At 37.6% G+C, this 27,334-nt stretch overlaps 1 pseudogene; it reads right to left on the bottom strand.

Moving 5' to 3' along the window:
* LOC149168875 (ABC transporter G family member 39-like) overlaps positions 1-27,334 on the bottom strand; it is a 95,286-nt pseudogene that overhangs the window by 24,966 nt on the left and 42,986 nt on the right.

Raw genomic sequence — 27,334 nt, 5'->3', positions numbered from 1 at the left:
AGAATCATGTGTCCTGAGCATGTAAACATTCGGATCAGACTTACATCTTTCAAAGTTTTGTGATAAGAGAAAAGAATCCATCTTCGCATACCAAGCTCTTAGGGCCTGCTTAAGGCCGTAGAGAGATTTCTTCAGTTTGCAGACCAAAGATGAATCTTGAATGAAACCATGTGGCTGCTCCATGTAAATCTCCTCTGATAGGTCTCCATGAAGAAAGGCATTCTTCACATCCATCTGATGTACTTCCCATCCCTGGGCAGCCGCAATGGCAAGTGTAAGGCATATGGAATCCATCTTTGCTACTGGAGCAAAGGTCTCGTCATAATCAATGCCATGCACTTGTTGGAAGCCTTTAGCTACTAGCCTTGCTTTCCGTCTGGTGATTTGCCCATCTGCAGCACTCTTGGTCCTGTAGACCCATTTCCATTAGACAAGTTTCCTTCCTAAAGGAAGGGGAACCAGATCCCAAGTTTCGTTCTCGAGGAGGGAGTTATACTCCTCCTCCATGGCGAACTCCCAAGATGGATGCCCAGCAACCTCAACATAAGACTGTGGATTAGAAGACTGAACCAAATGACAATGCCAGGATGGCGATGGTTTAGTGGCAGTGAGGACAAGAGGAGGCTCAATAAAATCTGAGCTAGTCCTCTGCAGATCAGTATTATCCCCCATAAGACGATTTCTAGCAGCTGAGTGGTCTTGTGCATATATCTCATGTAAACTCCTTGTTCTCTGATTTATGACAGGGGAATTTGTTTCACTACTGGAAGCCCGATCTGGGCTTGGATGTGGATCATCATATGCATGCACTGGATTTGTATCTGAAGACTCTGTCTCTGCATCTGCATGCTCTGTATCTACATCTGAGTGTACTGAGTCATCATCTCGGACATGAGGTAGATAAAAGGTGTCTGCATGTGGCAATTGAGGTGCATGCGAGAGACTTTCCTCAAATTTGACACTTTTCTCAATGATGAGCTTGTCCGTAGAGGAAATCAAGAGTCGATATCCCTTCACACCATCAGGGTATCCAACAAAGATGCACTCAATGCTCTGTGGATCAAGAGCTTTCCTCTTTTCAAAGGGGATCCTGGCCCATGCTCGGGAGCTGAAAACACAGAAGTGGGTGACCTCTGGTTTAGTGCCACTCCAAGCCTCAAAGGGGGTCTAATCCTTGACAGACCTATGAGGAGATCTGTTCTGGATGTAGTTAGCACAATTAAGTGCTTCAGCCCATAGCTTATGAGGCAGTGCCTTGGCATTCAACATGCAAGAAGCCATCTCTTTGAGAGATCGGTTCTTTCTCTCAGCAACTCCGTTCTACTGCGGAGTGTATGGAACTGTGTACTGCAACTGTATGCGGGATTGAAGGCAAAGGTTCTTAATTGTTGTGTTAACATATTCCCCCCCATTGTCTGTACGGAGGGCTTTGATCTTTCTCTATGACTGTGTCTCAACTAGTTCTTTGAAATCTTCAAAGTGCGCAAAAACTTCAGATTTGTTCCTGAGAACATACACCCAAGTATACCATGAGAAATCATCAATAAATGTAAGCACATACCTTGCTTTGTTGATGGAAGGATCAAGAAAAGGCCCCATGAGATCACTATGGATCAAATCTAGAGGAGAGGATGCTCTGTGAGTCTTGCTGGTGTCAAACTTTTCTCTAGGATGTTTGTCAAGGACACACCCTTCATAAATTCCTTTGGAGAAACTGATATTTGGCAAGCCTTCCACCATCTCATGCTTGCTTAGCTGCTGCATATACCTATAATTTAAGTGACCAAACCTCTCGTGCCAAAGCCTACTACTATCATCAACATGTGTAAGCAATAAGAAGGATTCAGATTCAATAAATTCAGAAAATGTATACAGTCTGGTTCCATTGTTTACCTCACTGGTTGCAATTTTGGCGTTGCTATGTAGGTCATATATGTTCACTACATCTGGAGTGAATTCCACTCTCTTTCGAGTGTCAGAATAAGTGATCTGATAAACTGAAAGCAAGTTTACCAAAAGTTTTGGAACATGAAGCACATCTTCAAAGATTCCGTGTAAAAGTTCCACTCTACCTTTTTCGGTGACCTCAATAGGTGAGTCATCTCCCATGAGGATGGGAGGTCTTTGCATGCATCCAAAGAGGAATAGACTTCCTTTGCAGCAACCATATGATGTGATGCACCAGAATCTATAATCCATGCATTAGGGGAAGAATTAATTGCAACTAAAGCATGAAAATTGTTACCTTTCCCGTGTGGTGGATCCTCAGTTTTCTTCTTGGCGCCCTGAGGGATGTGATCCCCAAGGTTGTGCTTCTGAAGTATTTCTGCCATTTGGTCAATTTTTTTCTTCATGCAAGAGGATTCTGGATGGAATCCTCTTTGACAGTAAGTGCATCTGTTTCCTTTCTTCCCTTTCTCATTTCTCGAGCCAGAGGAGTCATTGAAGGGCTTGGTGTACCCTTCCTTCTTTGGATGGGAATGCGCTTTTCCCTTGTCTTTTTGCTGCTAATTTTTCTGATTTGAATTAGATCTGTGATTTTTATTGTGGCTGCCATCATGCACAACAAGTGCATGCGCTTTTGGAGGTTTGATTTTCCCCATGCCAATGAGTTTATCTTGCTCAAAAGTAAGGGACTCCATGAACTCTTTGAGAGAAGGCATAGTGTAGGATTTACCTGTTGTGAGCCTTACTGAATGAAATGTAGACACAAAGACGGAGTATTCCGGTCTGAGCTTTGACATAATAGAGAGAATTTGGCGACTCTCCTCCTTGAATTTGTCAATTCCACAACCCTTGAGTTACAGCAATAGATCATTATATTTCGTGAAGAAGTCTTGAATTCTATCATAGTTCCATGGATCCAATGACAGCAGCTCCACTTCGAGCAGATGTCCTTTCATCTCATCCTATTTCTTGTAGAGTTCTTCAACCTTTTTCCAAATCTCATTGGGAGTATTGCAGGCAGATATATGAAACTGCAACTGTAGAGAGATGCACATGCATATGGATCTGTGGGCCTCATCCATCGTGTTGAAGTACTTGGATTTCTCTATGGCTGAAGTGGGTTCCACTTCTGCAACCATGGTAATCCTGTACAACCCTTTTTGACGAAGGTATCGAGCCATTTGGTCCTTCCATTCATGATAGTTGTGCGGTGTTAGGATCGATGCTTTAGGAAACTCCATTTCTCTGTCGATCTTCGATCTCCAAGCTGTAATACTTGCAAAATAAAGTACTGGTGTGCCTTTTATCTAGCAACCCGTGGGCTCTGATACCATGTAAATGTGTTAGAAAACCTGCACAGATGAATATAGCTAATAAAGGTTGAACACACAACTTTGTAGAGAAAAAAAACTAAAAGAAAATCGAAAGAACAAAAGATTGATTCATTAGAAAATAGGTTACAATGCTCATGATATAGCATTACTGGGTGAAGATTCCAAGGCAATGCACCATAGTGGTGATCAATGAGAAGACTCAACACCTACAACAAGTTTCGGAGAGAATTAGTCAGTTGTGGAGTGAAAGAAGGAACAAATCAGGGAGTAAATCATGCAGAAGAACTAACCAATTGCGGAGTTAAAGAAAGAGCAAATCAGGGACTAAATCACGTAGAAGAACTAACTAGTTGCGGAGTTAAAGAAGGAGTAAATCATGCAAAAGAAATCTTGCATGTAGTCCCATGCTCTAACTAAGAGTCTGCATGTAGGTGTGTAGTACTTCCAACAAGCTCATGGGTAAGCAACCTAGGATTGAACATGAAACCTCAAACTCACACCACTTTACATTTTCATGAGGTTGCGAGATCAGCGTGATATACCACTAGGTGGATGAAGCCAACCCACTAGTCTACAAAGCCAACCCACAATACAAGGCTCATGGGTACGAGCTTACAAAGCCAACCCACAATGCAAGGCTCATGGGTACAAGGCTCATGGGTAAGCAGTCTAGGATTTGAACATAAAACCTCAAATTCACAACACTTTACATTTACATTTTCATGAGGTTGCCGGATCAACTCTTGTAAAAAATTAAATTAATTTAATATTATAATTTTTATCATAAAAAATAATATTTAAAAAAAATCATAATTTTGAATACAAAACATAAAAGAGAACATTATGATATAAAACGTTGGATTTTAAAATTTATGTCAATTTTGTCTGAAATATTTTTGTAGCTCTGTGACGAAAACATTTCAAACCTTAAATTAATTTGTCCTTCTCCTACTTTATTTAATTGATTTATTCTTCTCCTGTACTGTACTTTATTTCATGCATCTCTGAAAGTTCAACCTCATAAAGTTCAGCACCAGTAGCTTCCCTGGCTGCACAGATAATCTCTTTAGTTTTCAAAAACAAATACCTTTGGATATAATGTATCCACCAAAGAGGAACATCACCAAGAGCGCGAGTACACCTACGGAACTTGCAACTATAAGGTCCCGTGCCAGACCAGCTATTAAGCGAAAGACTGCCACACCTGTTTGATGGAGGGCGACGTACAATAAAAACTGTCGAAAACACCTGTATAACAACTCGTTAAATTCGGATTTCATGTGTTAGATGCCTTTTGTAAAATTTGGCGACGAAATTTAAGACAAAGAGTTCAAAAAATCTTGCATACTAACTTATAAATCAGATGAGAGATGTTTAAAAATACACTTTAGAGTTAAGAGATCATTTTTATTTGGTCTGTAATATTTTGGAATTCATAACAAAAGCTACTACAAAAATTTTGTGATACAAATTACAAAATTTGAACTTGTCGAAGTATGGAAAAGTAAGAACGTGAAGAATATTTTACCTGTTTAGACTGGGGGCAAAACCAACGGTATAGTACGTAAGAGATACCCACGCTGCAGATTCTATAAACGAAGAAGGAAGTTCAGTAATCCATATTGGAAGCGAGTATGCCCATGCAGGGTAGAACATGAAATCTCTCTGCTTGTAAAACACCGGAAGTTTTGCAATCGTCATCGCCATTCCTGCAATTCCGTTGAACATATTCATGAGGAGACCCATAAATATCGCCCCAAAGTACAGCTGCCCATCGTCCAGATGTCCTTGATGCATATTTGTACGGAAAAAAATGCTCATAATCAGCAAAGCGACGATAGTTATCTGATAAAAGATGTAATAAATCCCTTTGAGAATTAAGAAATATAGAATGAAAATCTAATGCATTTCAGTTGCTAGAACATTATGTATTTTTAAGGAATTTAGACTTCTGTGATCCATAATATTGTTTAGATAATCTTCGGCAAAATCACATAACCAATCTTTTGTCGACGCCTTTCGAACCAACCAGTGTGGTTCATCGTCAGGACAAGTTGGTTCATCCTCAGGACAAGTTCAAACTTGTCCTGACGATGAACCACAATGATTGGTTCGAAACGCGTCTTGATTATGTGATTTTGCCGAAGATTATCTAAACAAAATTATGTATCTTGCCATGCCATTTTTTACCACCTGAAAGAATTTGAATATATGTATGAAGGCATTCCTCTTCATGAGTAAAACCTGTCTATCAAAGCATGCTTTAAAAAGTTCTGCTTTGCTTAAACCGTATTTTTCTGTAGAAAGAGCCGCAGGATGGCATTTACTTTTATCGTATGGAACTGACAATTCTGAATTTAGATTGACCCCTACGTGAAAAGATTGAAATGCATCTGCAAAATCCTTCACCGAAACGTAGTGGTATGCATGTGTCCTGCTCCAGTACTGTTCTTGGTCTTTCCGCGAAGTCACCTATGCCAGAAGAAGAAAAAAGTTATTGTTATACCAGATTAAAAAAATATATTATTATACCACATTTTGTATGTTGGAAAGTATTTAATTTATATATTATTATACCACATTTTGTACGTTGGAAAGTATTTAATTTGTTTTATTTATGAATATTCTAAATGCAAATCCATTTTACGACAAAATAAAGATATTAAATTGCTGCATTAGATTTATTGGTGAAAGAAGAGTGACCTCTCCGAGAATATGCAATCTGAACACAGACCTGCTTTAGCCTTCAAATCATAAGTACTCTATCTTTTGAACTTACTATGTCTTAAATCAAAACGTAAAGAAACGCTTACTTTTCATTATTACTTCTACATTATTATTATTAATTATATAAAACCTTAATATAAACTCCACATTCTATATTTCCAGTTTCACTCATCAAAACATATTCCAATAAATTTTTTATTAAAATAAAATGATGGACCCATAACCCTTATATATTCGTATTATTCATTTTGTAAAAGTATAATTATATATTAGTAAATGTCGTTGATATATGTTTATCGTTGTTGTTTTCATATGCCAATTGGTGTATAAAAGGTGGAAAATCTTGCTGATAGGCATATATTAACCACACTTACTAGTGTGGTTGTGCTAGTTAATGACCAACATGCATGGGGTGGATTCATTGACTATGGTTGATCATGGTTAAAAAGAGTTGATGAGGTTGACCATAGTTGAAAAAGGTTGATGAGTATGATCATGGTTGAAGAGGGTTGATGAATATTATCATGTTTGATGAGGTTGACTAAAGTTGAACAAAGGTAACCGAGGTTGATAATAATTAACCATGGTCAATGAGGTTGACCGTTCTCAACTATTAATATAACAATGTATTAATGCTAATTAATTTTGACCATTGTTACATTATTATATAAGTGTTGACCATGGTTGACTATTGTCAACCATGGTTGATAATGGGTGATGTTAGATTAATGTTAATGTTAATGTTACATTATTGCTTGCATTAATGGTTGAAGTGGGTTGACAAGAATTGACCATGGTTAATGAGGATGACCATGGTTGAAGAGAGTTGACCATTGTTCATCAAGAAAAACCATGGTTGACCTCAGTTGACTATGATTGACAATGAGTACCATGGTTGACCAAAGATTAAGATGAAATATTATGGCTAACCATGATTGACTATTATTACAATGGTATAACAATGTAACATTATTATTGGTCATGGTTGTTAATGATAATATTACATTAATGGTTGAAGTGGGTTGACAGGGTTGAGCATGGTTGACAATGTTGACAATGGTTGAAGAGGGTTAACCATGTTGGTCAAGGTAGACCATGCATAGTGTGAGTTGAACATGATTGATAATGATTACCATGCTTGACCTTAATTTACCATGATTGACAATGATTATCATGGTTGACCACAGATTAAGGAGAACATTATGGTTGACCTTAGTTTACCATGGTTGAACTTGTTTTCCATGTTTCACCATGGTGAGAATTCATCACTGAGCTGATTTGACCATGGTTGACTATGGTTGCCTATGTTTTACTATGAGTGGACATGGTTGTCAACGTATAACTATAAATGACGATCGTTAATCTTTTTTTTACTATCATTGACCATAGTTGACATTGTCAACCATAAATATAACAACTGATTTATGTGGCATTAATCTAACAATGTAACATTAATGTTGACAATTGACTATGTGGGCTATGGTCAACCATGGTTGATTATGTTGGCCATGTTAACCATGGTGATGCATGCTTTAAATAAGTTCATCATGGTTGACCATGTTGTTTATGGATGTTTATAGTTGATAATGGATGAAAATGTTGACCTCTTAAACAATTATCAAACCTGGTTGGTCATGGTTGACCAAGTAAAGCACATATGGCCATGGTGACCCATGTTGAATATAGTTGAGATGGTTTGACTATGGTTGAACTTGTTGTCCATGTTTGACCATATTGAGTATGTTTACCTATCATTGAGCTTATTTGGCCATGGTTGACTATTGTCACCTCTGATTCACTGTTAGCGAACATGTTTTTCAACGTATTACTATAGATTACTATGTTTAATATTTTTTTTACCATTGTTGTCCATTTTCAACCACAAATATAATAATATATTTATGTGGCATTAATATACCAATATAATGCGATAATGTTCACAATTGACCATGTGGGTTGTGGTTGAACATGGTTAACCATGGTTGATTATGTTTGCCACATCAACCATGTCCAAGCATCCTTTAAACAAGTTCATGGATGAAAATGTTGACCTCTTAAACCATGGTCAAACATGACTGGCCATGGTTGACCAAGTTAATTATGTATGGGCATGGTGACCATGGTTGAATATAGTTGAATGACTATCGTTAAACATTTTTTTACCATTGTTGACCATGGTCACCATAAATATAACAATATATTTATGTGGCATTAATCTAACAATATAACATTAATGTTGATAATTGACCATGTGGCATGTTAGCACTCCAGGAAGCTCTCCTAGGTTGTAGCTCGGAGATGCCTAGTAACATATAAATCTTCAATATAGTTCTCGAAACTATTGGAATGGATGATGGTTTGGATCAAGTCAAATTACTGTTTCAACTCTGTTTTCACTCAAGACATGCATGAACACCCTCAACTTGACAAGGCTTTAGACCACTAATGCTCAATAGTTTATAGATTCAGTGAATAGATGGAGAATACTGAATGTACTAGTAGATGCATACATAAACACATACGAATGGCTAGTTACAAGAAGTAAATGAAGCTTACGAATCTAATTTATCAACACAGAGATAAGATGACAGTTATCTGGCATTAGATACAGAAGAAAACATGAATAACCTATTCAAGTGCAAGATTAGAACAGAGAAGAAAATGGGAATTGAACATGTAACAACAAAAGAAGCTTGTATTACTGGAATGAAGATGAGACGGTTGAAGGAACAGAGTATCCACAGTGTCCAAAATTTGAATCCTTATTCCTTCTAACTTTCAGCCATTTACAAGCTTTTTACAATGCTCTCGGGCTCTCTAGGGCTTGAGATGTCTTAATCTATCCCCTCTGGCTTCTAACTACTTGATGCCATAACCAAACAAACATGAGCACAGGGGCTCTGTTTCTAACAAAAATGATAATCAAATTCTGGTAATTTCGCCATGCCATCAAGTGGTTCACACGCGCTGTGATGTTCCACGATCATTTCTATTAGTTCGGCTACATCGTGATGTTGTTTTTTCCCCTTTCGGCCATGCATTCTGTTATTTCAGTTCAATTATCCGACTGTCACAAACACTGACAGAGCCAACAACTTTCCTCCCCTGGTGACTGATGGGAAGTGGCGTATGGGGGCATATGGGCCATTGGATGGGATGGATTAATGGTCAGGATGTTGGTCAAGCGGCAGAGGACGAATTGAGGTGATTATGAAAAAGGTTGTTGGATCGGGAGAGATGGATGGAGGAGATCAATCGTTGGAGGCCTGAAGTCGTGGCGGGAGCGAAATAAGTCTGAGTCGTTAGATCTTGGATGGGTAGATCAAACGGCTATCGAGCAGAGGAGGTGCTCAAAATATAACGCCCGAGAGCAGTTTTACCCAAGCAGGAACAACTTACATCGGGCAGTAAGTGGTAAAGGTCGGAGCCCGCCCGATTCCATTCATCGTGCGCCATGTAGGAGCGGAGGAGAGAGACGAAACTACCTTTATCGGGCAGGTATCCCTCTCGCTTGTTGCCCGAGCGATATGTGTGATAGCCATTAGATCGGGTGGAAGTGATCTAACAGTGATGATTGATTGAGCATGTAATGTCGGTCAGGTGAAGTGCGGACCGTCCAGTTAGTGGGCAGATCGATGACAGGAGACACGAAGGTATGGGATGACCTCGAGAAGCATGCAAAGGGGGGCATATGGGTGAAAATGTAAGGTTTTCGGGGCGAAATGGGTTAATTTACGTAGGGCCAAGGCAAAAGTGGGTTTTGTTAGGATGTGAGGGTGGGTTAGGCCATGAGTGAACGAGAATGGGAGTGGATGAGTGAGAAAAGTGGGGTGATGGACCGTGTGGGAACCTCTCCACGACAGCGAAACTAACCATTTCCTTCCTTTTAGCCTTCAAAATAGCAGCGCTGCATCTCAGGGCTAACACTGGCTTCTTCTGGGGATGAAAGCCTCCCTGTGAGGTTTCAAGAACTGTAGACCACTGCCTTTCCAGTAACAACCAAAACAAACTTATCTCCTAGTGTTCCATTGGGCATGGAGTTTATTTGCATAAAAAACAAAAGCTGAAAAACCTATTACAATATTAAGGCCTTAAAGCCTCATGTGAAGTAAAGTTTCAAAAACCAGCCATTGACTGGGCCATCAAAAACACCTTCCCCCTCCAAATTGTGCAGAATGAAAGTATTGTTCATCTGAACTTGAGCAATGACAAACAGTCCTGTCCATAAGGCATCAAATTTACCATGGTTGCCCTTCTTTTCCTTCAATGCATCCCATTTGAGAACCCAGTCACCCACCTGGAAGTTGTCCATCTTTGATTTTCTATCAAAGGTTTCTTTGATTTTCTATCAAAGGTTTCTTTGATCTTCTTCTGATGAATTCTTGACCTCTCAACCAGTTGTTCTCTGATCTGCTGTAATTCAACCAAGTTAGTCATTCTCCTCGCCATGTCATTTTCTTCGTCTTGTTCCTCTTGCAAGAATTTGGCCATAGGGAGAATTAGATGGATAGGAAAAACATCATCAATGCCATAAACCAGCTTAAATGGAGAATTTCCTATGGACCTCTTGTTGGTAACTCTGTCATCCCACAGTGAAAACTTCAACTTGGAATCCCAGCTCTTTTTGTTGTCCTCCAGCAATTTTTTGATTATACTTACAAGACTTTTTTTAGATGACTCTGCCAGGCCATTTCCTTGAGGATAATATGAGGTAGAATGCACCAATTGAATGCCCATGGATTCACACATGTCCACCAATTCTTTTCCCCTGAAAGCCGCTGCATTATCAGTGATTAGTTTGGTGAGGCAACCAAATCTAGTAAAAAAATTCTCATTCAAGTACTTTATGACAACCTGATAATTAGCATTTTTAGTGGGTATAGCCTCAATCCATTTGGTGAAATAATCAGTGGCCACCAAGATCCATTTGTGCTGGCCACTGGAATGTGGATTGATCTCACCTATAAAGTCCAAGTCCCACTGCTGGAAGGGGCCATTGGCATGTACTGGCTTCAAGGGTACAGATATTAGTTGTTGTCTTCCTGCAAACCTCTTACATTTGTCACAAGACTTCACAAAAGAAAATACATTAGAGAAAAAAGTAGGCCAATAATGCCTAGCTCTCAGGATCTTGTGGGCTGTCGTTTTCCAATAATGATGCCCTCCACAGATGCTAGAATGGAATTGGTGCATGAATTCCACAGATTGTGCTTTTTCTAGACATCTCAAGAGGATCCCTGATGGGTCTTTCCAATAAAATATTCTCATTCAAGAACTTTATGACAACCTGATGATTAGCATTTTTAGTGGGTATAGCCTCAATCCATTTGGTGAAATAATCAGTGGATACCAAAATCCATTTGTGCTGGCCACTGGAATGTGGATTGATCTCACCTATAAAGTCCAAGCCCCACTGCTGAAAGGGGCCATTGGCGTGTACTGCCTTCAAGGGCAGAGATTTTAGTTGTTGTCTTCCTGCAAACCTCTGACATTTGTCACAAGACTTCACAAAAGAAAATACATCAGAGAACAGAGTAGGCCAATAATACCCAGCTCTCAGGATCTTGTGGGCTATGGTTTTCCAATAATGATGCCCTCCATAGATGCTAGAATGGAATTAGTGCATGAATTCCACAGATTGTGCTTTTTCTACACATCTCAAGAGGATCCCTGATGGGTCTTTCCAATAAAACAAGTTTTTATTAATGCAAAATTTGGTTGATCTGAGCTTAATGGCCCGGGCTTGACTTGAGCTAAGCCCTGGAGAGACTTCTAGCTTCCGCAAAAAATGAACTACATCGGAATACCATTCACAAGTGGCTAGATTTTAAGCCAAAAACTGATTCTGCTCTTGCTCTTCTGTTGCTTCCTCTGTCCACTCACCACCTAAATTTGAACCCATGCAATTGATGTCTAACAAATTGTAATTTTCCTCAGCCATAAGCTTAGCCAAGCCCTGGCCTTTGACAAGCTTGGTGGGCTTCGCCTCTATGTTGAACTCTATGAATTTTGCAATCCATTTAGCTCTCTTTCCATCAATATCTGGCTGAGTTAGGACATCTTTTATTGAGGTTGAAGGTGCATACGCAACCACTTTGGAATGCAGAATATAAATTTTGAATGCCTTTAAGGATTTTATGAGAGCAGAAGCTTGTTTTTCAATATGGTCATACCTTAGTTTAGCATCCCTCGGAGTTTTGTTGAAAAAGGCCACAGGTTGTTCTACACCTTCATTGTTTTTCTGCAATAGAACGGCTGCAAGTGTATCATAAGAGGCAAAAGTGAAGATATAAAACTCCCTGGTATAATCTGGGCTGATTAGAGTAGGAGCTTCCATGATAGCTTGTTTGATTGCTTCAAAAGAGCTTCTTGCACTATCTGTCCATTTTACTTTTGATCTTTTCTTCAGCATGGAAGTGATGTGCTTCACTAGCTCTGCAAAGTTTGGAATAAACCTCTTGATAAAGTTAATTTTACCGAAAAAAGATTGAATTTCCCTTTTTGACCTTAGGATGGACAATGTCTGAGTTGCTTGAACTCTTGTTGGATCGATCTTCACACAACAATGTAAACTTTGAAACAGGAACTATAAACTCAGAACATGAACTCTGGCCAAAAAACCCCGTAAAAACATCAAAAACTATGCTAAAAACGAAAAGTGTTGATGCTCAAATAACACCCTTTTTTTTTTTTTTTTTTTTTTTTTTTTTTTTTTTTTTTTTTCAGAGTAAATTTTCAACATGTTTTAAAAATGGCAGTGAAAACCAATTTTTTGTGCAAAAAATGTCCAAAACACACCCTCAAAATAGAAAGTGTTGATGTTCGAATAACACCTTTTTTTTTTCAAAGGTAAATTTTCTGCAAAAAAACACCCTGAAAATGATAAGTATTGACATTGGGATAACACATTTTTTTCAAGGGTAAAATTTCAACATTTCGAAATAATCGCGTAAAAGATTTTATCATGACCCTGAAAAACATTAAAATTTCAAAAGAATAATAAAAACATAAAATAAAATTAAAAAATGAAAAAACACAAAATAGAAAAAAGTTAAAAAAAAATAACAAAACATAAATTAAAAAAGTAAATAAATAAATCAAACATATAAAAAAGACAAAAACAATCAAACATATAAAAAAAAAAAAAATCAATCATAAAAATGTTGAAAAAAACAAAATTAACTTATAAAAAATAGGAATTAAAAAACAAAAAAAAAACTTTAAAATTATAAACAAGTAAATAGTAAGAAAAACATATTTAAAAAAAATGGCAAAAAAAAAAAAATATCTTGTAAACATTAAAAAAAAAAATTCAAGTTGTTTTATTTTTCTTTTTTTTTAAATTTTGATTACTTAAAAAAAACAATTATAAAAAGGACCAAAAAAAAAATTATCTCATAAACCATAAAGTAATTTGAAAAAAAAAAACAAAATAAAATATATATATATATATATAAAATTAGGTAAGTAAAAATAGAGAAATTTATAAAAAATTAACAAAAACTAGAAATAAAATAAAATTAAAAATTAAAAACAAACTAGATTAAAAAAATAGAAAATTAACAATTAAAAAACTAGTAAAATTATTATTAAAAACATAAAACACAAAAATAAACACAAATTATAAAACGAAAAAAAAAAAAAACAAAAAACTATGAAATTTTTTAAAATATATGTATCTTTTCAAGTTAAAAAAAAAAAAAGGTTTAAGAATGTTTAAGAAAATATGTATTTTTCATTTATAATATGTCCTATCTCTTTAATTTAAAAACAAACAAAAATATAAAATTTAAAACTGTTTTTTTTAAACCATTTTTTTATTTCATAAAAAAAATTAGCAATGTTTTTTTAAACAAATTTTTATTTTTATTTAAAAAAAATATTATTTTATTTTTTTAAATGAATTTTTTTTATTTTATATAATAATAATAATAAAAAATTCTGCCCCTTGGCCCCCGTGGTGGCACAGCTGGGGGTTGGGGCGAGGAGGCGATTCCCCCTCCACCCACAGTTGTGCCACCACGGGCGGCCGAGGGCCAGGGCAGGGAGGTGAATCCCCTCCCTGCCCCCCGACCGGCCATGGTGGCGCGGCTGTGGGCAAAGGGGTCTGCGTGTAGGCCCCTTTGCCTACAGTAGTGCCACCACGGGCGGCCGGGGGACGGAATATATATATATATATATATATATATATATATATATATATATAGTTTAAAAAAATAATGTAATTTTTTTTAAATAAAAATAAAAATTTGTTTAAAAAAACATTGTTAATTTTTTTTTGAAATAAAAACATGGTTTAAAAAATTAGTTTTAAATTTTTAAATTTTATTTTTTTGTTTTTAAATTAAAGAGATAAAGCTTATTAAATGAAAAATACATATTTTCTTAAACTTTAATTTTTTTATTTATTTTTTATTTTTTAACTTGAAAAGATACATATATTTTAAAAAATTTCTTAGTTTTTTGTTTTATAATTTGTGTTTATTTTTGTTTTTAGTTTTTTTTAAATGTTTTTAATGGTTGAATTGAGGCTTCTGTGATCCATAACAATTATAAGAAGAAATTTCGGCGTAAATCACATTCAGAAAATCATTGTCGACGCGTTTCGAACCAACCAGTGTGGTTCATTGTCAGGACAAGTTGAAAAATCAGATCTATATTTCCCAGTTAAATACTTTGAGCAGAGCCTCCAACGGCTAACTAGGACAACGTCTAAATTCGACTAGGGACCAAGGTCAAACAAACCAGTTATAAATTAAGTGTAAATAGGGACCTTACCTATAAATAAATTATATGTCTAAAGTAAATTTAATTAAATTGGTAGTTTAATAAATCGTTAAAAGTATTAACTAGTTAATAGATAAATAGAAATTATAAATATTAGTATATAACTATTAAAATTATAAAAATTTTATTTTTATTTTTTATTTTTATTAAATATGAGGTTAAGTTTAAAGTTAGTTGAAAAATAAAAAATAAAATAATAAATAATAAATAAATAAATTATTAGAATAAAATAATATTCAGTTAAAAAAAAATAAAAGATAATATTATATATATATACCTAAAGGAATAAACTACCTTAGAAAATTAAATTAAAAAAATAAATAAATAAATAAATGGGTGGGTCGGGGTTATTTAATAAAATAAAGAATATTAGTTAAGATTTTATTTATTAATATCTATGAGGAAAAAAAATAAATAGAAAGAGTGACACAAATTATAAAGAAGGAGAAGGGCAGGAAAAGGACCATTAGAAAACCATAGAGCAAGAAGGAGAAACCCTAGGAGGAAGGAAAAGACAAGGCTCCAAGGGGAACAACAAAAACACGAAAATGAAGGGGAAGGAAAAGAAAGACTAGGAAGAAAGGGCAGGGATCCAACAGCTATTGATCTTCGAGCCGTCATCTTTATTGAGATTGTTAGGCCTTCTTTCAATTTCAATAGCTTCCCTAAATTTACGATGATGGAACTAAGCAACTTTAGCAATATTAATTTTACTAGTTTTAAAAAAAAAAAATTGTTTTTTTTTTTTTTTTTAATCTAGTTTGTTTTTAAATTTTTTTTTTTAAATTTCTAGTTTTTGTTAATGTTTGTTTGTTTTTTATTTTTTTTTTTCTTTTTATTTTTTTATTTTATATATTTTTTAAAAATTTTGTTTTTTTTTTTCAAATTATTTTATGGTTTATGAGATAATTTTTATTTATTTTTTGTCATTTTTATATATAGTTTTATATTTGTTTTTTTAAGTAATCAGTATTTAAAAAAAAAAAGAAAAATAAAACAACTTGAAAATTCGTTAAGTAATCATAATTTCAAAAAAATTAGACATAATAAAGTTTAAAGTGTGAAACCTAAGTCCTCTACAAAAAAGATATACTGCATCAAACGTTGCATCAATGCGTTTCGAAATCAGCATGAAAATCACTAACATTTAAAAACAAATATTTATATTTGATACATAAGAAAATTTAAAGTGTAAAACATATGTTCCGAAAAGAAAGAAGTATATTCTACATCACCACTTATCAAAATTGGGTCATGTTTTTACTACCCCTACGTAACGGATAATCGTATTGGTTATTTAAAGTGCCAAAAACTATGCTCTAAAAAGAATATGTGTGTTTTGCATCGCCCCTTTTCGAAATCGGGTCACTTTTTTGCTATCTCTACAAAACGGGTAACAGTATCAGTTCTTGTTTCAAAGTTTACGTTGTTACACCTTCAGCAAAAACAATATGTCCTAGAAGTTTGCCTTCTTTTAGAGAAAACTGTGACTTCTTTGGGTTTATAGAAATTCCAAACCATCTGCACTTTAGAAACACCTTCTTCAAACGCTGCAAATGGTCCTCATGACTGCTGGAAAAGACTGTTATGTCATCAAGGTAAATAAGGACAAACTTGTCCTTCTCTCCCACAAAGGCTATGTCCATGGCCCTTTGAAAAGTAGCCCCAACATTCATCAGTCCAAAAGGCATCTTAGAGTACATGAAATTGTCCCAAGGAGTAGTGAAGGCGGTCTTTTCCTGATCTTCTGGATGTACAACAATCTGACTGTAACCTGAAAATCCATCTAAGAAAGACATAACTCTAGCCCTTAAATCTTTTTGCAGCAAGTGTTCCATCTTAGGCAGGGGGTAGTTGTCTTTTTTAGAGCATTTGTTCAGATTCCTGAAGTCAACACAAAGCTTGATTTCTCCATTCTTCTTTCTTACTACCACAAGGTTAGCTATCCACTTTGAATACCTTAGGGGAACTATGATCTTGGCATCCAACAACTTCTTGATTTCCTTTTTAATCAAAGGCAATAAGAGAGGCCTGATAGGTCTTAATTTCTGCTTAAAATGGATGGTGTTCTTCTCTAGTGGAATCTTATGTTGGATGATGTTGGTGTCATAGGTCTTAAGATCACTGTACTCCAACGCAAAAATATCAGCAAATTGTTTGATCAGGGTGCAATACTCGGAAAATTGGACAAAAGACAAATGAGTGGACAGATTTATGTACTTTGGATGGGCTAGACAACCTACATTATATCTATGAACAACAAACTCATTTTCTTTTTTGGTAAGCTTATAAGGTACATCATTACGATCAAACAACGTTTCCAGGGGCACCAATCCTTTGGGTATATGGTTACTAGGCAGCTGAACAATGCTATCTTGACCAATCTCGTCCTTTATCTTGGAGTGGTTGCATTCTTCAATGGTTTCATTTTCTTGGTCAATGTGCATTTCAGAATATTCATCAATGACCTATAAAAGCCTATTAATTTCATCGTCATCTTCAAAAACTTTCTAGTATTTTACATTGTCAGGCAGAGATGGTCTATATTTCACCTGAACTTCATAAGTCAATTTAGGAGGCAAAGGAGGAATAAACGTGCTAGTAGACACAACGAGGGAATCAGCAAGCTGGTTCTTCATTCTAGGGATGTAAGAAATGTTGAAACTATTAAAAGAACCCTTGATCTTCCATACCTCATCTTTGTATGCTTTTAGCCTCGGATGCTTTTCTTGGAAAGTTTTTTTCACCTGCTAAATGATAAAGTCTGCAGCTCCAAACACCTTCATACCTTTGATGCCCATTTCTTTAGTAGCGTTTAAGCCCAATATCAAGGCTTTGTACTCTGTTATGTTTTTTGTGACCTGAAAAGTTAACTTGAAAGATAAATGAATACATTCTCATGTGGGGGACTACACCTGCCCCTACAACTTATTTAGAGCAAGCTCCATCAAAGAACATGTCCCAAATTGGTGGGCCTTCTTCCTCTGTGATCTGGCAAACCAGTTCCCTGAGCTGCATGGAGGCCAACTGGGATTCTTCAATTTGAAGGATACAGGCTCCAAAATCAGTGTCAATAGTATAGATGGAATGATTAGTGGGATTCCTTTCATCACTGATGATATAAGCCAACTGAGCTTCTCTGTATAATCTCCTATTCTCACCTCCAAAATCTAGGACAGTAGCATAGGATAGATCATTTTGCAATGTTCCACCTAATCTCTTTATCCAACCTATGGAAAGAAACATGCCAAAATTGGGGGGTACATCTTCTCCCACAATATCCATCATCATGCTCTTCATGGGCAACTGAGACAAAGTGATGGATAGGTCTTTGATTAATCCCAAACATTTCACCTTTCTAAAGTCAAAAGAAAACAAGTCATGATAAGTCTTGGTAATGTCAAGACCCAACTCATCCATGATAGCCTTAGGCATTAGATTATGGTTGGCTGCTATTTCCAAAAGGTAGTTGTGGAGGATTTTTTCATGAATAGTCAAAGAGACATAGAATGATGGGGAGATGTCATCACAATTTTCAATCATTGGGTTGAGAACAATAGCTGGTTCGTCGTCTTGCAGATTTACATCATCAGTGGAGGCTTGGATGGCTTTAGGCTCAAGGACGTCAAGGATAGATCTCTTGAAGGACTCATTCTTCACTAGTTCAATCAAAGGTATAGGTATGCTTAGCTTCTGAATTTCTGTTTTAAAACTGAAAGGAGAAGGAGACTTGTCAAGGCCTCTTACCTCGTGAGCTGGAGCTTTGAGGATGATGGGATCAACTGCTAGTCGTTTCTGTTTTTTAGCTTGCTGTACCATAGGGACAACAACTCTCTGAATAGAAGTTTCCTTGGCATTATTCATCTTCGACCTTAGATCATATCTATGTCGATCATCAGTTTGTAGAACAACTTCACCATCCCACTCTTGGTTGATCTAGTCATTGAATAATGACTTTTCATAGGCAGCTGAGGTGAAAAAGGAGGCACTGCCTTTGTCTTCTATACAATGGATCTCATCATCTTCTTCAAACTACTCTTCTTCCATGACTACATTTTGAAAAGGGGTCTTCACCCTTTGGTTTTCATTAGCATCTTTGCTTCTTTGCAGAATCAACAACTGCTCATTAGCTCTTCTATATGGATTTGGATTTCTAGGAGCAAAGGTGTTAGGAACTCTTCCTTTCCCAAGGTGCTGCTCAACCTTTAATTTGGAGATTTTAGAGGCTAATGATTGTATCATCTTGGTCATTTTATCTATCTTAGGATCTGATGATGATGAGGATTCGCCCCTCTGTATCCTTCTATCAACATTCCCCTTGAGCTTCTCTGCAGCCATGATGTTTGATTCTACTTCCAAGGTTACATCCTGCATATCAGCCAAGGTAGCACATTGTCTCTCCCTCAATAGTAGACAGAAGTCAAAATCAAAGGCACTGGCACAGGTGAGTTTAGCAGAGGTGGTAATACATGCGGTTAAACCTCTTATTAAAATCAGACAACAACTCACCATTTTCCCTCTTTAAGTTTCCTAACTCGATGTGGTAGTAGAGTAGATCCTCCTTATCCCCTCAACACTTTAGGAATGCATCATCTAAAGCCTCAATATATGCTATAGACCTTGGGGTTAGTTCTCTAAACCATTTTCTAGCCTCTCCATCTAGGCTTTAGACAAAGACTCTCATCCATACATCATATTCACTGATGTCCAGGTTATCAGCATAGCTATAGAATGATTCAAGATGTTCCTCAGCTGTAACACCTTCTATCCCAGTGAACTTAGGCCTATACTTCTGATATTCTCTAGTAGGCATGGAATTCAAAGGAGTGGGCAGTACTAGGGGTCCATACCTAGCAGCTATGATTCTTTCCATTTTGGTAGGTGCTTGCGGTCCTGCCATAGCTGTGATGGCTATAAGGGTACTGGAAGTCTGAATGACAGAGGGTTGACGAGTGACTGATAGGACTAAAGGAGTATGCTTGATAGGAGGAGAGGTTTCCTTTGGGCTTGCAACAAAAGTATAACCTAAAGAATAAGGAGCTCTATGAGTCTCTGAGATTTTTTCTTCACTGCAAGTATTAGATGTTGTACTCTCAACATGTATTTGTTCTATTACATGATTTTCTTGAAGAGATATAGAATATTGTTTAGAACTACCTGAACCTGATGCTCCTTTCTGCAACATCTTTCTTTCTTTGATGATTTTTTTAGGGTTATGTACTGGGTCATCTCGTGGCCTCTGAGGATTTCTTAGAGTATGCCTCACAAACTGAGCCAAAACTATGGAGTGGAGTCGCCAAGAGGTTCGTCCTCTAGTAGAGTCACCAGATATATGATTACAACCCAAATAGTGTCTAGGCTTTGTCTATCATCAAAGCTGGATCTGTATCATCCCCCAGGGAAGTTGAGCTTCAGTCTCTTCTCCCCAGCAACGGCGCCAATTAAGTTAGCACTCCGGGAAGCTCTCTTAGGTTGTAGCTTGTTGGGTTATGTTATATTCTTTCCACGTAGTTAATAGGGGTTTGAGGTGTACTTGTAACCCCACTTTATGGGGTTCAAGGCAACACCCCATAAAATTTTGGTTTTGGACCCTATGTTAGGTTGGGTGGACCCACCTATGGTTTTGTGCATGATTTTCACACATGTTTTTGGATGCGATGGTTTTCGTTCCATGGTATTGGATGCTTCGGCATGTATAAATATGTATTGTAACATTGAAAGGAACATAATGAAAAATCAAGCTAGTAGTCTCGGTTTTGGGATCCAAGGGAAAATCTCTGCGTATATGCGTTTTATGTGTTATGCTCTCGCATTGTTTATTTTATGTGTTTTGGAATTCATATGAAGGTAATTTCTGTATAGGGTTAAAACCTACATTTGGTATCAGAGGAGTTTTGGCTTCAAGGGGATGCCTTTGCTGCTGAGGGGTTTCGCTCGGGCCTGTGGTAGACCCTATTCAGTGGGAAATCTGTGAGATCGATTCTAGTGGTGAAAGAAGATGGCGAGTAGTGGAAAGATAGAGATCGAGAAATTTAATGGTTAGAGTTTTGAGTTGTGGAAACTCAAGATGGAGGATCTGTTGGTGGATAAAGATCAGTGGTTCGCGGTAGATCCAGGTACTAAACCAACGGGAGTGTCCAATGAAGAATGGAAAAAGTTGGATCGGAAGGCAAAGAGCACAATACGATTGTGTGTCTCAGATTTAGTATTGCTGAATGTATCTGGGGAAGCTACGACGAAGGCTTTGTGGGACAAGTTAGGGACTTTGTACCAATCTAAGTCTGGTGAATAAATTGTTCCTGCGAAAAACGCTGTATAACCTAAGGAAGAAAGATGGGGACTCGGTGACAGAGCATCTAAATGCATTTAATACTGTGGTAAGTCAATTAGCATATGTTGATATTAAAATTTCAGATGAAGATAAGTGCATCAGTTTGTTGTTCTCTACCAGATTCATGGGATAATCTGGTTATTGCAATAGGTAGCAATGCAACTGCCTTGCAGTTTGATGAAATAGTCTTAGACTTGCTGACGAAGGAGATGAGATGGAAAAATATGGAGAGCTAGAATGGTGATTCCTTGTCTGTACGAGGATGGTCCTAGAAGAGAAACAAAAATAAGTCATCAAGTGGGAGGTCTAAATCTAGAGGGAGATCTAAATCTCTAGGAAAACCTGTAAAGGTGGTGTGCTGGAAATGCGGAAAGGAAGGGCACTTCAAAAGGGACTATAAATCTAAAGCTCCTGACAAAGGAAAGAGATCTGATGATGCTCCTTCTGCAGAGGGGAAAACCACCTCAGATTAAGGTGGGGATGTAAGTACACATGTAGATCATGAGGCATGGTTGATTGACTCGAGTGCATCCTTTCACTTCACTCCCCACAGAGAGTGGTTCTGCGAATATGATAAATATGATGGTGGCGATGTCTTCTTAGGGGATGATAGGAAGGCTATAATCGTTGGTCGCGGAAAAGTAAAGTTAAATTGTAAGGTGGAAGAGTTAGAACACTTCCAGGTGTTCTGCATATTCCTGCATTGGCCAGAAATCTGATTTCTATAAGCAAGCTGGATGATGCAGGTGTAAAAATAGTGTTCGAGAAGGATACCTACAAGATAGTTCGGGGAGCATTGGTATTGATGCAGGGAGTTTGGATTGGAACTCTATACAAGCTGCAAGGTAGCACTGTTATTAATGGGTGCAATAGTTCTGTGGTTCCTGAAAGTGGAGTAGAAGATCTAGTGGTTTCTTGAGAGAATACCATGCTGTGGCATCAAATGATTGGACATATTGGAGAGAAGGGCTTTTGAATACTTCATTGTAAAGGTATGGTAGAAGGTATGAGTAATAGCTCTATGGATTTTGATTTCTATGAAAATTGTGTATATGGAAAGAAGAATCGGGTGAGTTTCCCCTCTAGTAGTAAGAGGGTGAAACAAATATTAGAACTTGTGCACAGTGATGTGTTTGGACCTATGAAGGTTCCATCACTAGGTAAGTCTATGTACTATGTATCATTTATAGATGACTTCTCAAGGAATACATAGATATATTTCCTTAAGAAGAAATCTGAAGCCTTTGACAAGTTTAAAAAATTTAAGGCTCTCGTGGAAAATCAGACAGAGAAGAAGATAAAGGTGCTGAGGACAGATAATGGTGGAGAGTTTTGCAGCAAGGAATTTGAAGAATTCTATAAGAAGTGTGGTATAGCATGACAGAAGACTACTCCATATACACCTCAGCAAAATGGAGTTGCAGAAAGAATGAATAAGACGTTGATGGAAATGGTAAGAAGTATGCTCAGTGGTGCCAGGTTAGGATAGGAATTCTGGGCAGAGGCGGTGGATACTGCATATTACCTGGTCAACAGGTCACCTTCATCAGCGTTGGAGGAGAAGACTCCACAAGAGGTATGGACTGGTAAGAAACCCTCTCTTTCACATCTGAGGGTATTTGGATGTGATGCATATGTACATATTCCAAAGGAGAAACAAACCAAGTTGGATAGTAAATCTGAAAAGTGCATCTTTATTGGGTATAAGGATGGTTTAAAAGGTTATAAGCTTTGGAACTCAGTCACATGGAATGTTGTGTACAATCGAGATGTGGTGTTCAGAGAGGTAAAAGATGTTATTAAACATGAAGTCCAACCAAAGGAACCTGAGAAGATAGAGTTTGAGCTAAAGGAGGAAGAATCAGACTCTACAACAAAGGAGGAATCAGAAGATGAAGAGCCACAAACTCTGGCTGTGAGAAGATCAGTTCGAGAAAGAAGGCAGCTAGAAAGGTATAGTCCATCTACTTTCTGTTCAAATTTTTCTTTTTCTGTTACTGATGATGATCCCAGAACTGTGAAGGAAGCAGTGGATTTAGAGGATGGAAAACTCTGGAAAGAGGCCATGGTTGATGAAATGGCATCTTTGCACAAAAATGAGGCTTGGGATCTGGTGGAGTTGCCGACTGGAAGGAAACCCATTGGTAGCGAATGGGTGTTCAAGAAGAAGACAAATGCAGAAGGAAAGTTGGAGAAATACAAAGCTTGGTTGGTAGTAAAAGGTTATTCCCAGGTGCCGAGAATTGATTTTGGTGATATTTTTTCTCCTATTGTCAAGGTAACTTCTATTAGATTACTTTTATCTGTTGCTGTTGCTTTTGATTTTGAGGTAGAACAGATGGATGTGAACACAATATTTCTTCACAGGGATCTGGAAGAGGAAATATACATGAAGCAACCTGAAGGCTTTGCGGTGAAGGGTAAGAAAGAATTGGTATGCAAGTTAAAGAAGTCTCTGTATGGATTAAAACAGTCACCAAGGATGTGGTATCAGAAATTTGATACATTTATACAGGGATTTGGCTTCACCAGAAGTAAAGCGGATCACTGTGTGTATTTTAAATTAATTGGTGACCATGTTATTTACTAGTCTTGTATGTGGATGATATGTTGCTAGTTGGAAATGACAAAGAAATTATCCATGATTTGAAGACCCAATTGTCCTCCAAATTCGACATGAAAGATCTTGGTGCTGCAAACTATATTTTGGGCATGGAAATTAAAAGAGATTGGGCAAAGAGGAAGCTCTAGTTAAACCAGAGGAAGTATGTTGAGACAATACTGCAGAGGTTTAATATCCAGGATAGTAAACCGGTGAAGATTCCTATTCCTATAGGTGTGAGGTTATCTGCTGAACAGTGTCCCAAGACATAAGAAGAGGAAGAGGACATGTCCCGTGTTCCATATGCAAGTGCAGTCGGTAGCCTAATGTATGCAATGCTCTGTACTAGACCAGACATTGCACATGCAGTGGGAGTATTGAGCAGGTTTATGTCAAAACCAGGAAATAAGCATTGGATAGCAGTGAAGTGGGTTTTCAGGTATTTGCGTGGCACTAGTGATTATGGTTTGTGCGACCAAGGAAGACCAGGATTGGATAGAGTGTTGGATATTCATGGCTTTGTTGATGCAGACTGGGCTGGAGATCTGGATAAGAGAATATCTACGAGTGGGTATGTGTTTTACCTATTTGGAGGTGCAGTCAATTGGATGAGTAAGAAACAATCTGTAGTGGCACTATCAACTGCAGAGGTAGAATACATGGCAGCCACTCGTGCAAGAAAGGTAGCAGTTTGGTTGTAGAGATTGTGTTCAAGTATGGGGTTAGTACAGGAAGCTATAAGGATAGACTGTGACAGCCAAAGTGCAATTTTCTTGGCAAAGAATCCTGCATATCATTCAAAGACAAAGCACATTGATGTTCAGTATCACTTTGTGAGGGATATGATAGAAGACAAAAAGGTGTTGCTGGTAAAGGTGGACACTTTGAAGAATACTGCAAATGCATTGACAAAATCTATGAGCTCTGAGAAGTTCTCTTAGTGTAGAGAGACAAAGGGCATTTCAAGGCTAGAAAAATGACTAAGCTCTCTTGTGGCCCCCTGTGGAAAGAAAACAATACGTGGGAGAATGTTGGGTTGTGTTATATTCTTTCCATGTAGTTAATAGGGGGTTTGAGGTGTACCTGTAACCCCACTTTATGGGGACCGGGGTAGCGCCCCGGAAAATTTTGGTTTTGGACCCTATGTTAGGTTGGGCAGACCCACCTATGGTTTTGTGCATGATTTTCGCACATGTTTTTGGACGCGATGGTTTTCGGTCCATGGTTTTGGATGCAATGGTTTTCGGTCCATGATATTCGATGCTTCGGCTTGTACAAATATGTATTGTAACATTGAAAGGAACATAATGAAAAATCAAGCTGGTAGTCCTAGTTTTGGGATCCAGGGGAAATCTCTGTGTATATGTGTTTTATGTGTTATGCTCTCACATTGTTTATTTTATGTGTTTTAGAATTCTTATGTAGGTAATTTCTGTATGGGGTTAAAACCTACATAGCGCAGAGATGCCTAGTAACATATAAATCATCAGTATCGTTCTTCGAACTATTGGAATGGATGATAGTTTAGATCAAGTCAGATGACTATTTCAACTTTGTTTTCACTCAAGACATGCATGAACACCCTCCGGTTGACAAGGCTTTAGACCACTAATGCTCAATAGTTTATAGATTCAGTGAATAGATGGAGAATACTGACTGTACCAGCAGATGCATTCATAAACACATATGAATGACTAGTTACAGGAAGTAAATGAAGCTTGCAAATCTAATTTATCAACGCAAAGATAAGATGATAGTTATCTGGCATTAGATACAGAAGAAAATGTGAATAACCTATTCAATTGCAAGCTTAGAACAGAGGATAAAATGGGAATTGAACATGTAACAAAAAAAGAAGCTTGTATTACTGGAATGAAGATGAGACGCCGAAGGAACAGAGCATCCACAGTCTCCAAAAGTTGAACCCTTATGCCTTCTAACTTTCAACCATTTATAAGCTTTTTACAATGCTCTCAGGCTCTCTAGGGCTCGAGATGTCTTAATCTATCCCCTCTAGCTTCTAACTACTTGATGCCATAACCAGACAAACATGAGCACAGGGGCTCTGTTTCTAACAAACACGGTAATCAAATTTTGGTAATTTCACTACGTTGTCAGGTGGCTCGCACGCACTATGATGTTCCACGATCATTTCTATTAGTTCGGTTGCATCGTGCTATTGTTTTTCCCCTTTCGACCATGTATTCCGTTATTTCAGTTCAATTGTCTGATTGTCACAAACACTGACAGAGCCAACAACTTTACTCCCCAGGTGACTGATGGGAATTGGGGTACGGGTGCATATGGGCCGTTGGATGGGATGGATCAACGGTCAGGATGTTGGTCGGGCGGCGGAGGATGAAGTAAGGTGATTATGAACAAAGGTCGTGGGATCGGGAGAGATGGATGGAGGAGATCAATCATCGGAGGCCTGAAGTCATGGCAGGAGTGGAATAAGTCTGAACCATCAGATCTTGGATGGGTAGATCAGACAGCTATTGGGTGGAGGAGGTGCTCAAAATATAACACCTGGGAGTGGTTTTACCCAAGCGGGAACGGCTTACATTGGGTGGTCATTGAGCGGTAAGTGGTAAAGGTCGGAGCCCGCCCAATTCCATTCATCAGGTGCCACATAACAGCGGAGGAGAGAGAGGAAATTGCCTTTATCGGGTGGGTATCCCTCTTGCTTGTTTCCTGAGCGATATGTGCGATAGCCATTAGATCTGGCGGAAGTGATCTAACAGTGATGATTGATCGAGCATGTAATGTCGGTTGGGTGAAGTGCGAACTGTCCGATCAGTGGACAGATTGATGACGGGAAACACGAAGGTATGAGATGACCTCGAGAAGCATGCAAGGGGGCATATGAGTGAAAAGGTAAGGTTTTCGAGGTGAAATGGGTTAATTTACGTAGGGCCAAGGTGAAAGTGGGTTTTGTTAGGATGTGAGGGTGGGGTTAGGCCATGAGTGAATGAGAATGGGAGTGGATGAGTGAGAAAAGTGGGGTGATGGACCGTGTGGGAACCTCTCCATGACAGCGAAACTGACCATTTCCTTCCTTTTAGCCTTCCAAATAGTATCACTACATCTCAGGGCTAACATGGCCTATGCTTGAATATGGCTAACCATGGTTGATTATGTTGGCCATATTGACCATGGCCAAGCATCCTTTAAACAAGTTTGTCATGGTTTACCATTTGTCTATGGATGTTTATAGTTTATAATGCATGAAAATGTTGAGCTCTTAAACCATGGTCAAACATGGCTAGCCATGTTGACTAAATGAAGTATGTATGTCCATGGGTACCATGGTTAGCTATAGTTGAGATGGTTTGACCATGGTTGAACTTGTCTGTGTTTTTCCATCACTGAGCTTATTTGAGCATGGTTGACTATGGTCACCTATGCTTTACTGTGATTGAACATGGTTTTTTAATGTAAAAATATAGATGACTATGTTTAAGCATTTTTTTAGCATGGTTGACCATGGTCAACCATAAATATAACAATGTATTTATGTGACATTAATCTAACAATATAATATTAATGTTGACAATTGTTACATTGTTACACTAACGTTGACCATGGTTGACATTATAGTGATGT

Source organism: Pinus tabuliformis, chromosome 4_2 (genome assembly GCF_031772625.1).
Source record: "Pinus tabuliformis cultivar Carrire ecotype Pingquan chromosome 4_2, CPIR1, whole genome shotgun sequence".
NCBI classification, from domain to species: domain Eukaryota; kingdom Viridiplantae; phylum Streptophyta; class Pinopsida; order Pinales; family Pinaceae; genus Pinus; species Pinus tabuliformis.
Note: the sequence above shows the minus strand (reverse complement) of the source record. Positions and strands in the feature narration are given on the sequence as shown.